The following is a 17,975-nucleotide window of genomic DNA, read 5'->3' as shown; positions in this document are numbered from 1 at the left end:
TGAAATCTAACGAGTCACTGACAGTTGCATTTCCTCTGTGAAAGCTGATAAACAGAAGTTTCTTTAAACAAAGCACATACTTAAGCTATGGCCTGCAGTGTTGCCAAGCATCCTTGAGACTAAGAATTCAGTGTGATTCAAGAAATCCTTTCCTATGGATGTTCCCAGCTGCATTAGAAAAGGAAGAAGGAACCCATGCAAGGAAAATAGTTTCATAAAGACAGGGAGGGAGCCAAATGCTGCCCAGTCGTCTGCTGTGGGGGCTGCAGCACTCTATTAGATTTAGTTCCTCTTGAGCATCTGGCATTTACTGCTTTGACAAACACACTGATCTGATTCAGGACAGGAATTGCTACTTTTCGAAATGCTGTCATATACACAATGTCAAAACTGGAGATTTTTCTTTTCTTAGCTTTTTCATTATGGCAAAGTTTTGTTTATATCTAACAGATAAGAAAATTGCAGACTGAAGTCTGATTTTGTGTTGACAGTATCTCTTTACAGTGAGTTTAACAACAAGATAAACAGTAGAATCAGAAACCCAATAATAGCTTTTAACTTTTCATCTTATGTTTTAGTTACAAGATTATTCTTTCTTGAAAAATGTTTAAACCACTACCCTGAGTTTACTTCTCACTTGTTAGCCAGGAAATAAAATTAAAAGGGCATTGCAAAAGTGGGAAATGAAAAGAAAAAAATTTAGATAAACAGATAGCACAGTAGATATGCTTAGAAACATGCATTAGCATGTGGGATATCTCTTATAACAGATGACAGGTCACATAAAAGCTACTCACACCAATCAGTTACAGTCCATTTTCATGACCTTTATCAATAGCCTAAGATTGACTAGAAGTTATATAAAAACAAATAACAGAAGAGATACTGTACCCAGTCCTGTAGCCTGTCTCATCTGCAGTGATTAATCCCACATTAATGAAATTAAAACATTCCTATTTATACAACCCTTATTTTCAGACTGGAGTGACTGCCATCTTTTACACTGATGCTTTTTACCATCCTCATACCATCTCCAGTCTCTCCCACTTTTTAAGTGACTCCATGAATGGGAAGAATAACAAATTTCACTTTAACAGAAAACAAGGGTACATCACCTCATTCTTAAATGATTTCTTTCTATGCCTATTTCAGTGGGTTAATCTTGCTGAGGCCCCACATTCTCGCAGTCAGTAAAATAGATGTGTTCCAGCTAAGCCGCTATATGACAACAATGCCTGAAATACTTGTTTACCCCATGGTAACCTTTCCTAACTAGAAAAGAAGGGCCATGGTCACTTATTCAAGATTCCCAGAAGCCAGGTAGCCAAGTCAAAGATCTTGCAGACAGACTGCACACACACCTGCACCAGTCTCCAAGCACAGGGCACACAGAGTGCTTCAACCCCATGTGTGTTCTGAGGTAGATACCAGACCAGCATTACCAGAGTTACAGGCTGTGCATTCACTACCTGCCTGACTTTTCCCAGCTGGACCTATGGGAGCTTCAGTGAGGACATTCAGAGTGTTTTTGCTATTCCTGCTGCAAATGGCATCAAGTTTCAGAGACATGAGGCTTCAGGACTATTCTCATTCCTCTCCAATTAGATATGCCAAGGTGACCATCAGGACAAAATCCACTGAGCTATTCAGCGTAATATTCCACAAGAAGAGGGGATGTTACTTTCCACAGTGATGGCAACCATGGGCACAGACAGACAGCAAGACTTGAAATACAAACAAAAATTCAGTACAAAATTCAACAACTCTATCTACGGCACGGGCAGATGCTGGTCTGTCCCTTCCGTACCAGCAGAGAAAGGATATCAAGGCAAAAGAAAGCGTTACGGTAACTCTTCCAAAATTAGTGTGTTCAAGTATCAGTCTCTCTCATTTGCCATTGTAAAGAGACACAGAATGAATTCAAATACCATTCCTTTAAGGATCCAATCCTTAAGATAATCTCCAAATGAATGGAAAAGAGGAACAATGGAGCACAACCACCATACAATTCCCCAATGGCATGTTATCAACAAATCAATGCCTTTTTTCTACAGACCGGGATAAAAGTACCTTCAAAAATGTACAGGGGGGAAAAAAACAAATCTTCTGAGCAGAACACAGAAATGATCATGACAACTACCAGCCTGACATACTAACCAGTTTTCTGATCCTCTTCCTAATAGTTTTTGCTCCAGTGTATATGTCGTACTCTGATTGCCAAGACAATAAGTTGGTTGTCTCAGCTAATAGAAAATACCTTTCAAAAATGAAGTTTAAAACCACTGGAAGATTTGATAGGCCAGCTCACTCACCCAAGCAACTAACTAACATAAGCAATTAACAAAATGTTTCAGCCAAAAACATGCTACAGTTATTAAGTTTCTTACTTGTGGTTAATCAATAGAGATAGCTCAGCAGAACTCAGTCATATTCTGAATACTGGTAAAAATATACATTCAAAGATGTGGGTCTGTGATGCAATGGGAGCAGAAAAAGATGGGCAGGTCTGAGAAATGCAGATTCTGTCAATCTACTGCTAAACTAAAAACTGATAACAGGACTGTTACCATCACCTGCACTGTGGGAACATCTAGGGAATATTCCAGACTGGCACTGTAAAAACACTTGTAACATTTCTTGCCCAAGGGCTGACAATCCTTGTCCCCATGACTAATAGTCTGGAGGCCATCTGGCAGTGTTCCAGTAACATACACGCTCCTCTGATGTTGTAGCTAGACCCTACTTCAAAGGCTGCAAAGCCATGCCACATTAGGGAAATGAAGATTATTTACAAACTGATAACTGGTTTTTAAGATTTGCCTCCATGCAACTCCACTCAAAATAAGTATGAAGCGTAAAGCTGTGCAACTGCACAACAAACTCCATGGGCTAGTAACAGAGTAGTGCTCAGACTAGATAGTTTAATAGGATTTAAAGGGTATTGAAAGGAAAAATTCCTCCCTCATCACTATTACTTCAGTTTCTTCTTCCTCGTCTTCAAAATCCACAGATATCAAAGATCCTTTGCTAGACTGACCACCACTGGCAGAGTGAATACAGCAACACCTGTGCTAAGGACACGGGAGAACTCAATGCAGGAAGCCCTGCTTTAAATTGCCCTTTGTCAGCAGAGTATCATTCTGCACATGGCAACTCTGCACTGAATATGGAACTGGAAGAAGGACAGATCTGTTTCCAAGGGGCTACACCCAGGTTAGTGAGCCCTGAATTTTAATTAGGTTATCAGCACGGGTGCCTGAAATATGGCTGAGCAGGAGAGATGCTTTAGAATATCCTCTGATTCTGAAGAACTCAGCAGCAGCAACTCCAGCAACACTTAGGTATGCTATGAATAACTTCTACAATATATTCTGTAGCTCCATCAGCTCCCAGGCACAAGAAACCATTTCTCTCAGGTCTGTCCAGCACACTTCAAACCAGCTCCCACAGACCAAGAATTCACAAGAATCAGAAACGTGACCATACCTGCTGGGACAGCTCTGTCACAGAGTTCCACAGCTCAACGCTAGAGGCACCGCATCCCACGAGCAAGAACACACAATGGAGCTTGGAAAAGCATGCAATAATCACTGTGGTATGCATGAACCCCTGAGAGGATCCAACAGGCCTGTACAGTTTGGGCTGGCTCCAAGCTGTTTGCAATAATTATTAACTAGAGCTTTGGGCAGCGTCTTGTAGGTTCATTTTTTGAACATTGCAACTGAAGTCAGTTCTTCTTTAATTTACATGGGACTCACTACTCTAACCAGGTGGTTGTGATTTACAGGGTTTTCACAACACTTGCTCCTCTCGCTGCATTTTCCCCCTCAGCTTAAGGTTCATACCATGTTTTTGTTCAAGGGGTTTTTTGTTTTCTTTTCAGATTTAACTTTAAAAGCATGAAATAACCTACCCCCTGGTTTTGTCTGGTTTCTAATTAATGCCATTAAATATGACCACCCAAAAAAGACACAAGGTGATCCGAATTAAAATTAACCAAGAAGTGCAATAATGGTGAAGGTAGGTGAAAAATTTACATGACCAATCTTTCCACCAAGACATATATTTTGTTAGTAAATAAATTCAGAAAAGAGCCTGAAGAATCTTTTGGAGGCCACTGGTCTCATAAAATAATAGATCTGAAGTTCTCTGGTTGAATCCATGATATACAAGGAGGGGTATTAGCGAATAAGTGTGGTGGGAAGTGATTATAAATGGTATGAAGAAAACAGCTGTGGGAAGCACAAAGGACTGGAAAACAACAAACTGGAAAGAAAGCACAGTACCTGTGTGTCATCACAAAAGACATCACCATCTGAATGCCCGTATTTGTATTGCAACCACAGACCCAGACCTATTTCATCTTTGGGGGCTTTCCCTGCTAAGTTTTAACAGATTTTTCTAAATATCTCCTGCTTTCATTATAAAAACAGTGAAAAAAGCTCACTCTTCCTTGGAATAGAAGGTATAAAAAAAGAGAGAAAAATGAGTTTAGGTAAAGCATTAACTGCCTTGTGAGTATAAGCATAATTTAAAAGAACAGTTATACAGAGACAGCTTAACTCCAGCATTTAAAGAAAAAAAATGAACACAAATTGGGGATTCCCCCCTCCCTTTTCTTCACTGAACAGAATTCAGCAGCTGAGCTTTCTGGGCTCCAGGAAGGCTACACTGAGTAAACTCAGCCAACCACAAGGTTGAAAATGTAGCAGACGTACCATAAAAATTTAGTAATGCTTTTAAACTACTTCTCACCTCACTGGTTTGATGGTGGTGTGGTACTGTTATACAATATGTGCTGTTTCCAAGGCAACTCCATCTCACCTCGACAGCTGCTGCAGCTTCAGTGAAGCAACATGACGAGCTGTGGCAACTCTGAAATTTACTTTTTTTTAAAGAGTCTTTCCAACTATAAAGCATTTTCAGATGAACCTCTGGAGCTCTTTATCCAAGGACTATGACTATTTTTCAAAAAAATCTTTGACTGTATTCTAGTGGAAACATTGTGACACTAAGTTCAAAAACATATTCACATATTCTATTAAATCAGATTCATGCCTGGCACTTTTATACCTGGTGTAGAAACAGTATTGTGCCTCTGCGCTCATTCACTGTACGTGCAAGAGTATTGCATCCCTGGCAACAATACGAGCTTGCCTGGACAGTTTAGCACGTCCTTTTCCATTAGAGGAGGGAAAAAAGTCTAACTTCTTGAAGCAGAGAAATACTAAGTTCTAACCCATCCCTTCAACAGGAGCCAAATTGTAATATTGCTTCAACCCCATTTTAAGCAGAGCTAAAATAAAGGGTGAAATCCAAAACAAGATTTTGTGAAAAGAAACCAGCACAGAGTCCTTCTGTGATAAAGGCTTTAGTGGAGGGAGGTGGCTACAGTCTCGTGGTCCAAACCCCAAAGAATTTTTTTATTTTCATGTCCTTGGCTTCAGGGACAGTGCTGTGTGAGCAAGGACTAGAAAAAGAATCAGAACATTACGAGCCTTCCCCACAGTAAGTATCAACTGCAGTTTTTAAGAAGATTCAGTGCTATTTCTTTCTTTTTTCTCAACCTACTTGGGTACAGAACCAAAGTAAACATAAGACAGTAGAGCAAGCCGGTGAGGATGTTTTGTGAAACTCAGCCAAAGTTTCTGCTACTTTAATTTGGAGAGAAAAATAAGTGTTACAAAATGTCTAGGAAAAGTTGTGTGCTTTCTCAGCACACAAGTGTTTAAAGGTGGGTAATGGGATTTATTGAAGAGGAAGAATATAAAAAGCGCATCAAAATAATTAGGGAAATGACAGATTTATCTATTTCTTTTTAAATCAACAAAGCAGTAAAGCAAAAGCTGTCTTTTCTCCAGTCTAGGCTTTTCTCCTTCTTTTCCCTTTCCCTTCTCCTTTTCTTGTCTTCCCATGCCTGTTGTAACGCGGGTCTGTCTGAGAGCGGACAGCGGTGGCAGAGGGAAGACGCTGGCCCTGACTGCATACGCTGCGAGTTCTCCTGAACCGAGAGCCTGATATTTAACCAATTCTGGGTAACAGCATGTTTACCACCTTCCTTTCCACTCCAATCTGCAAATACAACACAAGGAAGGGCCACTTCTTTTTTTATTTTCCCTTTCTGTTAAGTAAATTCTCTCTGTATAAAAACTTTCAAGTGTCCCTCTGCCTCTTAACCAACCTTCACCACAAAAATATCCTGATACAGAACTTACAAATGCCTGGTAGTGCTCATGAAGTTTTCAATGCATAACACACACACATGCAATCCTTGTGATTCTCCACTACTATCCTGCAGTTCAAATCGGCAAGGCAAAAGCTCCAGCTGTAACACTGAAACTGCAAAGAATCTGCTAAATTCAGTGATACTAAAAGAGTTGGAAAAAACCAAACCAAACCAAAAAACCAAGGAGCAAAGAATGTACCTAATTACCACTAATCCTGCCTATTAGATTTCATTCAGACACCACAACTTCTTTCAAATAACCCCAGTTTATTTTTGAAAAAAATTCCTTTCTTCAGGCAGGATATGGGGGAGGAGTCAATCAGTGATGTTTTACACATGCACATCTGGATACAGTCCAATTATTCCTCTTATACATTCCTCCAGTTGTTTTCATTTTACTCCATGCTCTGGCATTCATAAATTTGTGAGATTAATTGTGTGTGAGCGTCTGCAGTCTTGGATCTGGGCACGGGTTTAGCTGCAACACAGCTAGAAGTCAACATTAAAGAGAGCTCCAGTTCACAAAACACAATTTAAATTTATACATCTTTGGTACAGTAAGGATTGAAGCAACCATCATCCTTACCACATGCATCAAATTGGTAAGATTAATTCAATATCAACTACATTTTATTGCTGTAGTTAGTGTGAACCTCATAAATACTTAGTTACTCAGTGTTAACTGCAAAAGAAGGATTTTTTTATTTATTATTATTATTATTATTATTATTATTATTATTATTATTATTATTATTATTATTATTTTAGGATTTGTTTGGTTGTGGGTTTTTGGGATAGTTTTTACTTTTTCTTGGTGTGATTTATTTGTCTTTGCAAATCATAAGCCATTGCAAGAACAGAAGCATTTTAAACCTGGGGTCCAGCTAACCCAGCAGATTATGCCACTCTGGCCGCCACCACGGTCTACAGAGTTGGCTAATCCAGCAACTTGGGAAACGCCCCTGTCAGAGGTATTCCCGTGTCAAGCTCTGACTCCTTGCTGCTGTAACTTGCTATTTACAATCTCCAGCAAAGGCAGACATGAAGGTTGTGACTGAGCTTCTGCAATGCTCTGGCTATTCAGGCTGCTGGAACAGCCCCCTTTGGGGCCAAAAGCAAGTGAGCTCAAACCAATTACCAGCACAGGGAAAGCGAGGGGGCTAAACATTGCTTCTCCTCTCCTGGGGCCAAAACTTCCATTTACTGATGTTCTGTATTTTATGTGCAATTTACTAACCAAAACCAGCTGTTTCCTCAAGCTCACTGCAATTTATTGTTTTGCAAAATCAGTTTCACATTACACTTCTGATCAGTGCAGTTCCACATGAGAGCTACACAACTGAGGTGAGGTATTAAAAAGCCAGGGGTCGAAGGCCAAGAATCTACTCACTTGACTGCAAGCTTTGTGACCCAAATACAGTGCTGGATGCACAAATCCCACTTGGCGTCCAAGAGCACCGGCAATTCTTGGTTGTGATGTAGCAGTCAAGGCAGGGTGACAAGGGAGATGAACTGTGCCCACTTACCCTAAAGCAGCTCAGTGCTGGCAGGAATAGCTGGACAGTTATAGGTTGTTTTGGTTTGGCTGGTTTTGTGCAAGATGGCTGTTATATTTTTCAACAATTGTCCATCAGATTTGATGGGATTTTTACAGAAGATAAATTTAACCTTCTTACAACCACCTAGTCTTTTCCAAAAATATTGATGAACTGTGAGAGAGTCAATCTGGGTACACTGCCATTTCAAATTCAGCAGATGATACTAATCTAAATTTTTTTAACTCCCTCACATTTCCCATTGTTAATCCATCTTGTGGATTAATCTTTGAAGATCTCTCAAATCTGTAGCTCTTGATAAGACAGAGCAGGGGGAAAAAAAAACAAACCCAAAACAAGTCTTCAAGCCAGGAGATTTTACAATTTCTCCAACCCATGAAATTCTGCCTCACTTTTGTTCATGAAGAAGGAAAACATCTTGAGTTGGGCATTTGTCGTGCCCACAATATCTGAATCTGACAAAGAATTGCCACAGCACTGAGACAATTTCCTCGACCTGCCAGCCACCACTGCTAATCCTTACAACTCCTCTGGCAATGCTGAAGGGTGAAGGTTGAAAAGGCAGAGAGTGGTTACAGTAAGTTTATTACATAGGGCTGGGGCATACATAGCTCATCTCCCCAGCACTGCAGTGCTCCCACAGCTCTCACTGTGGGAATAGGATCACTTGAGAATAGGATCAGCTGTGAAGTTCAGCCCCTCACCCTGAACCTCCACCAGTAGAGTTGCATCCAACGTTAACAGTTGAATAAACTCTTTTAGTCTTCCTTCCTTCTTAAAGTTAGGAAATCATATCCCAAGCCAGCCAATGTTAAAAATTAAATGAAATTCTTTCAACATCAAGCACGTGAGAGTCAGGGAATGTCAGATTTATGGTTGCACATACAACCTCCATTCTGCTCCATGTGTGTACATGTTGTGATTAAGTATCTGATTACGTGATTGTGCACTGTTTTTCTCTAGGACTCCTGCCTCATTTACTGTGCAGAAAGCACATACAAGAGGAGAGAATTACATTTGTACAAACAACCATAAATCTACTATTTCCTAGCTTCTGAGTACTTGACTTTGCAAACAATGTTCCTTTCATGTAGATTTCTGGTTGTAATACTTGTACAGTGTATATCTAAAAACACTGCAACAACTCAAAATGACAGTATCGTCTAAGAGTACAGAATCAATTTTTGAAACCTACTCATTTTATGGATGTAACATTTGCAAAAACTCTCATTTCATGGATGCACTATCATGCTTATAAAAGTCATATTTTCCACACAATAGAGGCAGTGTAAAAATTAAAACAAGCTGCAGACTGATTGACCAAGTTGTCTGAATTATTCTCTTTCTTCCTAACAATGAACTGTGCTCTCTGAGCTCCAAGTAAACAATTAAGAAGGGTGGGGGTGGGGGTTGGAGGGCAACCTATAGTAAATAGCATTTTAATTGCACTCTTACAAAAAATACAAGGAAAATAGTAACACATAAAATAAGCCCCAGTTTCCCTTTAAAGCTACCAGAGACCATGAGCTGTTCTAGTAAAGCAGCAGCTCTGAGCTGCAGGCAAGGGTACAAATCTTACCCAGCACAACTTGCAAGAAAAACAGAAAGTAGCACTTAAAAATTTCTGGAATCATATCTTCCAAGGCAATATAAAGTAGCCTTTATACCCGAGTTAGACTATCAGAGCATCAATGGCTATGATGGAAGAGACCCAGTGCACACTGCAGCTGCTGGCTCAGCAGGTGGCACTGGATAAATACACATATGATACTTCTACTCCACAGCTCCCAAGCAGTTGTCCAAAAGCACTGTTTATTAAGCTGGTTCTGTTTCAAAAAAACAACCATAAAAATAGTATTGAAGGATCCCATATAATCAGGTCTCATTGGTTCTACTTTGAGAGCTCATGGAGGAAAACTCCATGCCAATTCAGCCAGGGATCTCTGCCACACTTCCTAAAGTCGCATACATCCTGCAGTTTCTGGTACTCAGCTAAATCTGGCTCACTCACCTCCTTTAACCACTGGGGTATTTTTTACTGGGCGGAAGCAAACAGAACTTTGCAAACTACTGTTTGTAGTTTACTCTCTCATAACTGTATGAGCAAATAGGGTAGTGGCCATTAGAAAACAGTAAAAGTCTAGCCCCCAAATAGTCATCACTAAGAAGATTACAAGCAGAGGTGTAGTATCTCCCTGACTCTCTATCTCCTTTTCTGGTTGCTTTCCGTGCTGTCCAAGGCTTGAAAGAATTCTTAAACTTTCCCTTTGACATTGGGAAGAAACTGACACAAAGTTCTGAAGGAAATATCCTTAGCAAATTCAAGATTTTCACTAGACAGAATAAACACTTCAGCTAAATCTGGTTTCTCATTTCTATTGGAAACAAGTAAGCAGGTCTCCAATTTTGCCATTCATTCAGGAATTTTCATAGCATGGCTTACAATGAGTCTTAATGGAGATGGAAAGCAGATTGCAGCCTTTTCCAGTGAAATGTGACTTTATTACAAAAGCAGTATGAAAGCAAGGAGAGGTTTCTGTTAATGTACATAGCCATGCTTTAGCAATGCCCTCAATACATAATGTCTCCACTGAAAGGTACGAACAGGGTCATTCATTTTCAAAAGTTATAAGAGACAATTACAGGACAGCAAAGCAGGATTTTTCCTGCACATTAGAGAAACAACTTGGTTCCAAAATTAATATCGTTCAGAACAATATTAGCAAACTAGTTCAAATAGCAAGTAATGAATATACAGAAAGAGCTCTTAAGACTAACCTCTCATTGCCTAGTGGGAGTGTTCAGACAATGTCCTTTCACCGGCTGAAACCAGGTCAAGGTGAACATATTCAGGTATAATAGACACAAAGTGCCAATTTTAATGATCTGTGTTTCCACACAGCAGAAGACAGAACTAATGTTCATTCCTAAGCAGTCACCTAGCTGTGACTGAAGGGTTAACTAAATACCAATGCCTTCATTTCTTAACCAGCTAACAAGTCTTCAAGCACACCTACTTCAACCTTTGGATGCTCTTTCAGTGTCTGACACCTGCATTTGCACCACAAACCCTTGGAGTGCTTGGCTGCTGTTGCCAAGTCAAATTTTTATCATTAAACTTCCAAACATCATATGAAGATTTCTGGGAGGCTGCCAATATTATTGAAGCTCCTTATGGTGTTCTAACAACATATTCTAAGGCTTGTGGTGCCACCTGCTCACATGAAACAAATCTCCACCACAGAGCCTGCTCCCTTCTCCAACTCTCTCTTCCCAAGATTGTTGTCCTCCCCACTTCTCTAATCTTTCATGTGATAGTATTTGCTCAGGATCTTTTCTGCTATTTTTCCTTTACTGACATAGACTCCACTTTCCCTTTCTTCATAAATGCATCCCAAGGTCCACAGAAATAAGAACCTGGAGATTTAGCAAATGTTAACAAGATGAGGCTACTGCAATAACATTTACTTCCACAAGACATACTGAACAATTTTAATTGCCTCAAATCATGTATATCACTATCATTGCAAACCAAGTCACAAATTATCTTGGGGAAGGTAAGTAGGGGTAAACAAATGAAACACAGTTAGGATTGACCTATGCAAAAGAAGTAAGATCAACCTCACCAAAACAAACCCCACAGGCTCAGTTAGATAAGCGTGCTATGATACACAATACAAGAGAACAAAATTCATTGATAATAGCAAAGCTACATTAAAAGAATGAATCACCAACACCTTCATAAACGTAAGGAGTGGAGCATGGTGTAAATTACCAGATTCTACACAGAATCAATTGGGTACACATTTAACAGCTCTCCCTGATGTTACCTTCTGATACTGTAACATAAGGCCTCACCTCTGACTTCCTGGCTCTAGAGAATGTTTTTCTTTAATTATATGCACATACCCTGTGTAAAAGGAATTTACCATTAGTTTTTTGGCCTTTAACAGACATATTTAATAATTACTTTAAAATATTGACATTTATGATTGGTAGTGAAGATAAATGTAGCCTCTATCCAAAATCCTGTGGGAAATTAGACTGCAGCAGGTGAATAATGCAGGCATGATTTCCACAGGTTCCTCTCTAGAGGATGTTCTTTCCAAACTCAACTCCATGTGGTATAGAAAGGTCACATATTATGACAGATTGGCCACAATCTAACAGTTTTTCCTTCTATATGACCAGTTGAGTGCAAAGCAACAAAACAACAGAAGAATGAAAGGAAAATAAAAACCAGATTTCCATCAGAGTATTCATGCATTAATGGCTAAATGGCTAAGTGGGACTAGAATGGTTCTGGGGAGCAAAGGGACTGGGTGCAGAAAGAATTGCACTATTAAATCTTCTAGATGGCAATTCTTAGGAGATCATGGCTTGCAGATACAATAGTGGAAGAGGGGAAGTCCCTGGGGGAAGGAATTGAAGGTCTCTGAAGTCAGAGATTGATAAATGGTGATAGTATCAGTTCAAGAAACTGAAAGATGACACAAGAGATGTGGTTTTGAAAACACAGATGGAAAAATATGGCCTTCAGGCACATGGCAAAGGAGACTCCACTCAAGTTCCAAACTGAATCCAGTGCATTGAAGTTCAAAGTAGTCTTAGACAAATTTTACAGGTGTTAAGGATCCAGAAGCACTAACTGACAGATAATATTCCAGTCAGGCTGGATCCAAACATGATCTCTCTGTAAACCTCTTCTCATAAGACTGAGGCAATATATTAAAGACTTTCTTTTTTTCCTCCTCTAGCTGTTCAAATGCAGGACTTCTGAGAGTTATCATAAAGGGGACGCTGCAGGAGATTTTGTGGAACAGAATAAATTTACACACAAACCATCTCCTATTGCATAATTCCCTAATGTCTCTGCCTAACTTCAAACATTCTCTACTACCTGTTTTTTGCTACTACTTTATCAGAGCTCCAGACAAACACTTGCATTGCACTGTAACAAGTTCTTCTGAAGGCTTTACAGAAAAGAGAAAGAACCCAAAGTAGAAATAATTTCCTCAAGGTCATACATGTTTATGACAAAGACAAGCGCAAAAATCATGATTCAGTCTTCACTCCAATCATACTGCTTATCTTATCAAAAAATACATTTAATTCTTCAGAATGTTCCCAACACTGAGGAATTATGGAGCTTCCTTCCCTTCTATCTTTCCTGAGTTAATGCTTTTCCAGCATACCCTCCTGTGGATGGAATCTATATCATTGTGTCTTTAAATCTCCAAGTCTATAATGAAAAATGAACAACTTGTGAAAAAACAAACAAACGAAAACAAACCCCTGCCAATTTCTTCATTATACAAAGCACTGTACATAGACACAGGTGTAGTCTCAGCTCAGGAGCAGGGGTTTATGCAGACCTCACACAGGCCTCTCTTTGGAGTATCATCTGCAATCAGATCAGATTTCTTCATTGATTTTTCCAGCTTGTTGTAAGAACAAGTTGATTTGAAGGGATTGTGTGGTGGCTGGGACCAGAGTGGCACTGTAGTTAATGAGCAGACTGAGTAATCCATCACATCCAACATCTGTTACGGTCACCCCTTTTCAAGTAAACATTGCCTTTACACTTTACTATCTCTCTCTCCTGTCACTGATCACCTCTTGTTTCAGCTCCTATGTTATGATTCTATTCCAATCACAAGAGATGTGCAGTTTTTAGAAAAAGAAAGCTGATGGTGTAATAAACAGACAATGAAGTGTGGCCATGAATAGAAATAGTCTCATTACATGGAGATTTACATAAACTTGCCCTCTTGCACAGGAAATTTTCTATCAGCCCTTCTATGAATGAACAAAACACTAACAGCTCTGGAATTGAATGCACAGTATATTTAAACATAACAGACTCCAAAATAGCAACATATTGACTTTACATAATCAAATGTCTCATAGATCTTCAAAATGAAAACAGGAAGGACACCACCAATTTTTTTTTTTTTTAAATGCCCATGATTGTTTTTCCTAGTCAAGGCAACTGCCTGTCAATACCTCAGAGTATGCCAAATATGAAGTTTCAAAACAGGAGCTTGAACTATGAACGAAAGCTAAAAAAACACCACATATATTTCTCAACAGGTGGAAAGCATATAAATGAAATTTCAGATAATTCAAATACATTCAAACAGCTAAGTTTTCCACTCAAAAACATGCTTCTCCCTAGCTAACTGGAAAACTTCAGAATAAAACCAGCATTTTGATTTATACAACCTGAAAACCAAAATATTTCTCATCCCTCCAAAATTAAGGAACCCAATAGAAACGAAAAAGAAAAAAAAAAAAAAGAGATTCTGTGAAACAATGTGCAAGCCAAACATTAATGGTAAATATTTTCCTTATAGCAGTATCTAAATGCTATAACTTAGGGTTACATCTTTATATGGAGATTTGGATGCACACAGAGGGAATCAATATTTTTAAGTGCTTACAGTTTAAAGATACAAGCAGAAAACATTTAAAGGGAATGAACTATACAAGGCAAACATATTTTATAAGGGTTACATTCACATTCATTTTGTTAGAGTTCTTTAGTATTTTGATGAGTGAGATATTGTTACATATTATTCTGTAGTAATCAAAATAAGATCTTACATGCTTTGTCAATAAGACACAAGCATACAATGATTACATGTCCTGTCCACTGGGCACTTTACTATTATATAAATTAAAGTATCCTTTTTTCCCCCTCTCAATGCAAGGTTTTCTATGAAGCTTTGACCACACCAACCCCAAATCAGTCTGTAGCTACTCTCACAGGACAGAAATCTCTGTGCATTTTAAAAAAGAGCCAGTACAGGAATCAGGTATATATAATTAACACCTTTTTGAAAAGAAGTAGAAACAATTCTCTCCTGTATTTGATGTTCAGAAGGCAGGAATGCAGAATTACATTCCATTGAATCACATTTCAATGTTTTTTCCTGCTCAGAATTCAAATACTCTGAGAGAACATTTGAGTTGTGCGACACTGACAGAACAGCAGAAACATTTCGTGGCTTTTCTGACTTGCTTTTCGGTTATGCCCTTATGTGCCTTCAGGTCTTTGCTGTTAACTGAATCAAGACAGATTTCAACCAACTGCATGACAGCAGCGTCATCAGCCTGCAATCCACTGAGGCTTTCTCAAAGGCCCTCCAATGGCTTTGGTGAGCTCAGTGCCTCTTTGTGCAGTTCTTCACCATTTAAAGTGTGTACTGTCACTTGATCTGTGCATTTCTACTGCTCAGAAGCTGCTTTAGCATTGTTGTAATAGTTACATGAAAACACTGAAAGTCTCTTTAAAGACATCTAGCAACTGAAACTGTCCTGCAGCCTTCTTTAATCTGTGAGGCTGACAGGGCATGCAGAAACACTCCTGACTGTCTGCAATATCCCTTTATCATAGTGTTGTTATTTTTCAAGCAGATTTAGATGTTCTCCTTGCAAATCTAAGAAAGCTGGACCTAGGGATTCATCTCCTTTGGTTACTTTTCACTACTACCCTGACCAAATAAAGATTCCTTACCATGCTGTTTACACTGCCGGATAATACAGCCTGAAATCCCTGGACAAATCTAGGTGTTTACCACGTGCACATACATATTGCTGAGCACCTGGTAATTATCACGGAAGAGCTCCATTTTGTACACCTTCCAAAAAGTCCAAGAGGCAGAAGATCTTCACAACTTCCCTTTTAAGCCAGTTAAGTCCTTCACTCACAGACTGAACTCAAAGTATAACATACCCAATACATGAAAAAGCTCAGCTTTGTTTAAAGTGCTGTACTCTATTTTATTTGTCCTGCAGCGCTGCTTTTCCCAGACTCTGTGCAAAAAAAACAAGGGACTACCTCGGCACTAAAGAGTCTCAGTGAACTTCTAAAAACTGAACTTCTGTTCAAAACTAGGTGAAAAAATCTAAACCCCAAGACTCTGAATAAATCTACCCTGAGACTCTGAGTAAATCCACTGATTTTTCAGAGATGGTGAAATTTTCCACAACTCCACACCAGCTCAAGGATGTTTTGAACAGTATCAGACACTACTGCATATTTCCGTTCTGTGTGCAGAGCTCATCAAGACTTTTACATTGTGGTGCCTACACTCAGTGTAGGTACAGTTCTATTAACTCAGCCCCCTCCCAGATCTATGACATCAATTCAATTCACTAAGACTTAAATTAACAGATGTTCCAACATATTATATACAAATTATTTTCTTTCTATATAGAATCCTACACGAAATTATACTGCTGATCAAATTTTTTCTTTACTTAAAAAAAAACGGAAACCACACTCCTTTCATTTTAAGCTCCATACTATTCATCTAGCAGTTTGTTTCTCTCTCCTCTACTAGCAGAAAATATAATACAGGAAAAGATTTAAATGAAAAACAGATCTGTGTAGTGAATTGCATATGGTTTCCATTTTCCTCCATGCAATGTTTCATAGAGAGTCAATGAAGAAATCCCTTCCACAAATCCAGGTCTGAAGTCCACTTTCAGAATCTTGTCAGCATAGGAGTTAGGAGACAACTCTGTGCATGAAAACACTGCAATCCGTCTGGGCTCTATCTTGTTAGGGTAAATCATTCCTAGAAAGTACCCCTGGATCTAGGAAATAAATCAGTATATATAAAATATGCACACTCAAATGATGCTGGCTGTGTCTGTGTGAACCTGCTGTTTTCAGGCATACCAGGTTTGGTGTGCACCACACAGCTTGCTGCATTTTATGCCTCTTTGCAGCAGGGTTTTCCAGCACTAACAACTTTATACTTAGTTGATATTCTCCATGCTAAACTAAACCCAGCCAATAAATACCACTTCTGCCAAAAAGCCTCCATAACTATGACATTCCATCAGCTTTCCTAGATGATTTAAACAATTATTTCCAAAGTTTTTCTGACTTTGTTTACATAAAACTCATCTTTTCCTCCTACTCCTTATAGCCTGAACTAATTTTTTTCCTCTTGCATTCTCAGCAGCTCCTGGAGACATCCAAACATCAAGGCAAGGATGCCGTGTTTCTATCGGACACCAAAGGAGGTTTGCAAAACAGGAGGCTCCTTCTTCCCCACTCTCTGGGGGTTTCCATGTCCCTGAATGAGAATGAATGATGAGCTGCTGTTTGTCAGATGCATTTGTTGTTTCTATGAGTTAAAAACCGTTTGGATTTCATCCCTTTTAGAGATTGGCTTCAAGTGAGGCATGAGTGGGATGCAAAAACAAAATAGGAAATCTGGAACACCTTCTCTTTTGCCTCCCCAAGGTAAAAGTCCAGGTAGGAGGGTATGTTTGTGTAGAAAAATGTTCCCAAAAGCACTACTTGTTAAGCACATCAGAACCACACAGCACTGATCCCTGTAAAGACAAGACACTAAAGTTGTGCATAGTTGCAAGGTAGAAGCAAAGACTGAGTTAAGCAAAACCCAGCAAAATAATATCTGGCAATATCTTGCCTTTGAGAGAATGTGCACAAGTATGGGATGAACACATCTTGCCTGACAGAGACAGCCTCTGCTTTAAAAGGTGCTCAGCACTAATGTGCCTGTTGAGAAAAATCCAGAGCACAGGGGTTACCTGGTTTGCAGGCCTATTTCTGAGGGAGACTTGTGAGCTGAGAATTCTTTGACATGTTAAAAGAAGAAAAGGAAGTTCTGCTGATTCTGTGCCTCCTTATATTTACATATATGAAAATGAAAAGCGTTACCTGGGGAAAGAAGCAGTCAGTAGAAAACTAACAAAAAAATTAAAAATATGAATATAGAAGAAAGCACTTCTTTTTTTCCCACCAATTAAGATGGAAAGGTATCTGTACAGCATCACATGCTCTAAAATCATGTAACAGAACTGGCATCTCCCATTAGCTCAGTGCCAGACTAACCGGGCACTTCAGACCTTCACATCCTTAAGTGCTGACCCTGAAACCTAGCCAGCTCAGGGTGTTGAAAAAACCCAAGTATTCAAGGTTTGGGACAACAACTTCTAACCCCAGAGTCTTTACATTAAATTCATTACCCCAGAGTCTTTACATTAAATTTACATTAAATTCTATGGGAACAAACCTTTCTATTGGTTATTTCCATTTCCATACAGTTATTTCAAATTACTTTTTCCCAGCTTTATCAAGTTTTCACCATTCCAAACTCTGAATTTGCTTCAGAAGATTCTCAGATACCCAATAATTCTTCTCAGTTTAC

At 39.1% G+C, this 17,975-nt stretch overlaps 1 protein-coding gene and 1 long non-coding RNA gene across 8 annotated transcripts in view; one reads left to right on the top strand and one right to left on the bottom strand.

Annotated features, from left to right (window-relative positions):
• DNM3 (dynamin 3) overlaps positions 1-17,975 on the bottom strand; it is a 172,849-nt gene that overhangs the window by 84,672 nt on the left and 70,202 nt on the right. The window lies entirely within an intron of this gene.
• LOC138113735 (uncharacterized) lies at positions 5,465-16,845 on the top strand. The gene is made up of 3 exons (XR_011152313.1): positions 5,465-5,508; positions 14,836-14,942; positions 16,758-16,845. It is a non-coding gene; the product is annotated as an uncharacterized lncRNA (long non-coding RNA).

This window comes from Aphelocoma coerulescens, chromosome 8 (assembly GCF_041296385.1).
Source record: "Aphelocoma coerulescens isolate FSJ_1873_10779 chromosome 8, UR_Acoe_1.0, whole genome shotgun sequence".
Taxonomy (NCBI): Eukaryota; Metazoa; Chordata; class Aves; order Passeriformes; family Corvidae; genus Aphelocoma; species Aphelocoma coerulescens.
Note: the sequence above shows the minus strand (reverse complement) of the source record. Positions and strands in the feature narration are given on the sequence as shown.